Source organism: Amblyraja radiata, chromosome 25, assembly GCF_010909765.2.
Source record: "Amblyraja radiata isolate CabotCenter1 chromosome 25, sAmbRad1.1.pri, whole genome shotgun sequence".
NCBI classification, from domain to species: domain Eukaryota; kingdom Metazoa; phylum Chordata; class Chondrichthyes; order Rajiformes; family Rajidae; genus Amblyraja; species Amblyraja radiata.
In genome coordinates, this window is record NC_045980.1 from 14,619,177 (window position 1) to 14,625,176 (window position 6,000).

The window sequence follows — 6,000 nt, forward strand, 5'->3', positions numbered from 1 at the left end:
GTTCAGGGGCAGTTTTCCCCCCAACATCCACCAGGCTATTGAACACTATAAACACCAACTAAACCACAAACTGAACTGTCGTATTTGCCCTAGGGACCTCAGGCTTTATTTGCACTAATATTGCGTTTTTCATTGATTGAACTTTTTTTGTTTATTCTGTTATCTATGAGTACAGGCACCTTGTATTTTACTTGGGGGATACATGCTTGAAAAGCAATGTGTAGATCAAAAAACGTGAAAATCAAACATATAGCAGGCACCACTCGCGATTATGGTGCCAGGCATAAGTTTGAGCGTGTTATTCTGAAAATAGGAGTGCGTAAATTCATCTTCGGTGCTACTATACTCTGTTTACATAGAAACATAGAAATTAGGTGCAGGAGTAGGCCATTCGGCCCTTCGAGCCTGCACCACCATTCAATATGATCATGGCTGATCATCCAACTCAGTATCCCGTACCTGCCTTCTCTCCATACCCTCTGATCCCCTTAGCCACAAGGGCCACATCTAACTCCCTCTTAAATATAGCCAATGAACTGGCCTCGACTACCCTCTGTGGCAGAGAGTTCCAGAGATTCACCACTCTGTGTGAAAAAATTTCTTCTCATCTCGGTTTTAAAGGATTTTCCCCTTATCCTTAAGCTGTGACCCCTTGTCCTGGACTTCCCCAACATCGGGAGCAATCTTCCTGCATCTAGCCTGTCCAACCCCTTAAGAATTTTGTAAGTTTCTATAAGATCCCCTCTCAATCTCCTAAATTCTAGAGAGTATAAGCCAAGTCTATCCAGTCTTTCTTCATAAGACAGTCCTGACATCCCAGGAATCAGTCTGGTGAACCTTCTCTGCACTCCCTCTATGGCAATAATGTCCTTCCTCAGATTTGGAGACCAAAACTGTACGCAATACTCCAGGTGTGGTCTCACCAAGACCCTGTACAACTGCAGTAGAACCTCCCTGCTCCTATACTCAAATCCTTTTGCTATGAAAGCTAACATACCATTCGCTTTCTTCACTGCCTGCTGCACCTGCATGCCTTTCAGACTGGATACACTGGGTTCGTCCTGACATTAGGTTCTGTCTGTATGGAGTTTGCTCGTTCTCTATGTGACCTTGTGGGTTTCCTCCGGGTGCTTCGGTTTCCTCCCACATCTCAAAGATGTGAGGGTTTTGTAGGTTAATTCTGTTTTTAAAAATTCTGTAATGCCCCTAGTGTGTAGGGAATGGGTGAGAAAGCGGGATAGAATATGGTTTCAATTTCGTAAGTTTTTTGGATTGAATGATTTTATTTTATCGAGTCCTATCATATCTAATTTTTTTCATCCAACCTTCTAGCACTGATCAAGCCTTTCTGTTATAGAAGAGGAACGGATTAGTAGCTTTTTGTGATTTGTTTTTGGATGGTTGTTTTATGACTTTTGTACAACTCTCCAATAAATATAATTTACCTAACTCACATTTTTTAGATATTTACAAATTAGACATTTTTTGACGGTTACTCTACCCTTTTTTCCATTACCACATCGAACCGATATCTTGGAAATGTTTTTATATTTGAATCCTTATCAGAAGGGCTTAATAACGATTATACATTTGATAAAATTAAGAATGACTGGGAAAGAGAACTTCAAATTTCTTTATCTATAGAGAAATGTGAGAAGATTCTTCAATTAGTTAATACTTCCTCAATGTGTGCAAGACACGCTCTGATACAATTCAAGGTGGTTCACGGAGCTCATATGTCAAAAGATAAGTTAGCTCGTTTTTATGGTCATATAAATCCTACCTGTGACAGATGTAACTCTGAAATGGCCTCATTGACTCATATGTTTTGGTCCTGCCCACTTTTGGAAAAATATTGGAAAGAAAATGTTGATACTATCTCTGTAGTTTTAGGAATTGATTTACAGCTTCATCCTATTACTGCAATTTTTGGGCTACCAATGTTAGATTCTACTCATCTGTCCGGTTCCGCCCATCGGCTGATTGCTTTTACCACAATAATTGCCAGAAGATCTATTTTATTTAAACGGAAAGACTCTAATCCTCCGACCACACTCCACTGGTACTCTGAAACGATAGCATGTTTAAATTTAGAAAAAATTAGGAGTAACATTGTTGAACCCTTGGTTAAATTTAATAGGACTTGGGGAAGCTTTATTCAACATTTTCATACTACATAAATTGTCCCCTCTCCAACTGTTATAATAATTATTTTACCCTTATACGGTGGAACGGACTTGACGCCAAACAGGGACTTAAATTGTTGAAATTCTTTACAGCCCAGATTCTGTTTTGCTTTTTCTTTAGTTTAGTGGGGTTTTGTTTTTTTGTTTTTTTGTTTTTTCTCTTTTTTTCTTTTTTTCTCTTTTTGTTTTATATATATAAGTTCTCTTTTAAACACTTAACTATATTATAGAGACATAGAGAGGTCTATATTCAATGTGTATTTTGACACTGGACTCATATTTAGGTTATACCTGCCATTAATGTAACCATGATCCCTATGTATCAATATCATTGTTATGTTTATCATTTTTTGTTGTTGTCTTGTTTTTGCTTTTGGAAAAAACTAATACAAAGATTTTAAAAGAAAGGAAAGAAAGTGGGATAGCATAGAACTAGTTTGAACGCATGATCGCTGGTTGGCATGGATTTGCTTATCCAGGGCTTGCACTATTTGATAAGGAACTCAATGGTCAGTCAGCATCTCTGGCGAACATGGATACATAACGTTTCAGATCAGGACCCTTTTTCAAATGATAGAGGTAGGTACATTTACGACATTTAAAATGCACTTGGACAGGTACATGGATAGGAAAGGTTTGGATGTATATTGGTCAAATGCGGGTAAGTGGGATTAGCTAGGTTTGGCAACTTGGTCGGCAAGGATGAGTTGGGCCGAAGGGCCTGTTTCCATGCTATATCACTTTATGGCTTTATATTAAATGACTAAGGAGATAGAAAGAGCTTTAAATTAAGTAAGAGTTAGGGGCAGAAAAATCTATAATTAAAAAGACATATTATAGTATGATGTTATCCAAGTTTCATATTCTGCACACTACACATTAGGGGCAATTTACAGAGGACAATTAACCTATAAACCCGCACGTCGTTGGAATATGGGAGGGAACCGGAGCACACGGAGGAAACGCATGCGGTCACAAGTAGAACTTGCAAACTCCGTCGAGACAGCACTCCAGGTCAGCATCGAACCCGGGTGTCTGGTGTTGTGAGGCAGCACCACTACCAGCTGAGCCACAGTGGCCACACCAAATGAGAGAGGGAGAGGAGAGATGGTCACTGTGTGTTTGGTAAATGTATTTCTTCCCAGTTTTCAAAAGATGTCCTGAATCAAGAGAATAGATAAATGGTTGCTCTGCCCATGGTCTTGTGACTAGTGGAACAAGATTCACTGACCTTCCTTTTTCTTGAGATCTTGTGTTACTAAAAGTGTTTGTTGCCATCTCACTTAGGCTGCATGTAACTGGAGTGAGATTTCTATATTTATATATTCTATTCTCTTCGCATTAAAACCTATTGCACTAATTATTTGTCTTCCTAATTGCTTCTTGTGGCAATGTCAACTTTCCATTCTTCATGGAGCATGCCAGAGATCCAGGTTCGATCCTGACTACGGGCGCTGTCTGTGAGGAGTTTGCCAGTTCTCCCTGTGGGATTCCTCCAGGTGCTTCGGTTTCCTCCCACATTCCAATGACGTGCAGGTTTGTCGGTTAATCGACTTCTGCAAAATTGCCTCTAGTGTGTAGGGAGTGGATGTGAAAGTGGGATATCATAAAACTAGTGTGGACAGGTGTTCGATGGTCGGCGTGGACTTGGTGGGCTGAAGAACCTGTTTCCATGCTATATCTCTAAACTCAAAGAAATTTAGCAAGGGTTGGAATTGTTTGCTCTGTGATTTCTTCTGACTGACAGTTGTCGCCTCCTGCTGGCCAGATCACCCCTGATATAGACACAACAAGCTGGAGTAACTGAGCGGTTCAGGCAGCATCTCTGGAGAAATGAAATAGGTGACATTTCGGGTTGAAACCTGCTCAGCCCTGATTTATCTCACCTTCCAAAAAGGTTTCTTAATCATAGTAGGTAACCTCATATTTAGTTTAGGTTCGAGAGTGACAGAATGGAAACAACCTTCCATGCCCTTCAATGATCACCCGTCCACACTAGTTCCATGTTATCCCACTTTCCAATCTAATCCCTACACGCTAGGGGCAATTTGCAGAGGCCAATATACCTACAAACCTGCACGTCTTTGTGATGTGGGAGGAAACCGGAGCACGAGGAGGAAACCCACGCCGTCACAGGGCGAACATGCAAACTCCACACAGACAGCACCTGAGGTTGAGATCGAACCCCGGTCTCTGGCGCTGTAAGGCAGCAGCTCTACCGCTGCGCCACTGTGCCACCAAATAGTTTGTCCAAATGGTTTCTCCACCAAATCTATGCTGCACATAATGTTCCATCTGCCCTGCTCATGGCCTTCCTTTAACCTGTACCTTTATAGCCACTTCCTGTGTTCCTCAGAAGCTGACTTTCTCACTCAGATATATATGTGCAAACGTCACAAGGGTCTGGACTTTCTGACCATTGTCATCTGCTGCTGAGAGGCAGAAATGTGCTCAGAGGATTGCATGACCCTGTGCTTTTCAATGTATGACAGGATTACAAAAATGCATGCATGACAGGATTACAAAAAACTTAATGTGAAATAATGTGCGTGCTGCGCACATCACGAGCGCGAAGCGTGAAGTTCTTTGATGCCAGGGTCCAGGGCCCGCTTAAGGGCCCTGGAAGCTCAGGGGTTTTAGATGCTTTCTGGTGCATTCTGAGCCTTATTTTGCAGCATTTTTGCACCAAATTTATGACCAATATTTCAGAAATTAACAGGAATCTGAGAGGTAGCTTTTTCACACAGAGGGTGCTGGGTGAATGTAACGAGCTGCTAGAAGAGGTAGTTAAGGCTGGGACTATCCTAATATTTAAGAGACATTTGGACACGTATATGGATACGACAGATTTAGATAGATATGGGCCAAACGCGTGTGAGTGGGACTAGTTTAGATGGGTCATGTCGGTCCGTGTGGGCAAGTTGGGCTGAAGGGCCTGTTTCCACACTGCATTATTCTATGACTAAAAAGTGAAGAAGAAAAATGCATGTATATAAGTAGAGCAGATTTGAAAGAGGAGTGAAGGCAGGGAGAGGTTTATGGGTGGAAAGCAACATAGGAAAGGAGGGGGGAGAGTGGGCTTGGGCAGATGGGTGAAGGGGAAATAGTCACAAAGTGCTGGAGTAACTCAGTGGGTCAGGCAGCATCTGCGGAGAATATGAATAGGCGAAGTTTCACAGAGTGCTGGAGTAACTCAGCGGGTCAGGCTGCATCTCTGGAGAACATGGATAGGTGACATGTCACAGAGTGCTGGAGTAACTCAGTGAGTCAGGCAGCATCTCTGGAGAAAAGGTATAGATTATATTTCGGGTCAAGACCGTTCTTCAGTAATATTCATGATGTGACATGCATAGACATTCCTGAATGTTACCCAAACCATCGTGAGCTTGTTACGGTGCTTGCCCTCTCCTATAACGTCTCTGCTGCCTTGGGTGATGCAGGACAGGACACAAGCTTTGGGGCACGGTGTGAAGCTGTTGCCATCTGTCCCAGCCTGGTAAAAACCTGGATGGAGTGGATTTGGATAGGATGTTTCCACTACTGGGAGAGCCTAGGACCAGTGGCCACAGCCTCAGAATTAAAAGACATTCCTTTAGGAAGAAGATGAGCAGGAATTTCTTAAGTCAGAGGGTGGTGAACTGTGGAATTCATTGCCACAGACAGCTGTGTAGGTCGTCAATGGCCATTTTCCAGGAGGAGATTGATAGATTCTTGATTGATACGGGTGTCGGAGGTAATGGGGAGAAGGCAGGAGAATGGGTTTGAGAGGGAAAGATAGATAGAGTCGTAGAGTGATACAGTGTGGAAACAGGCC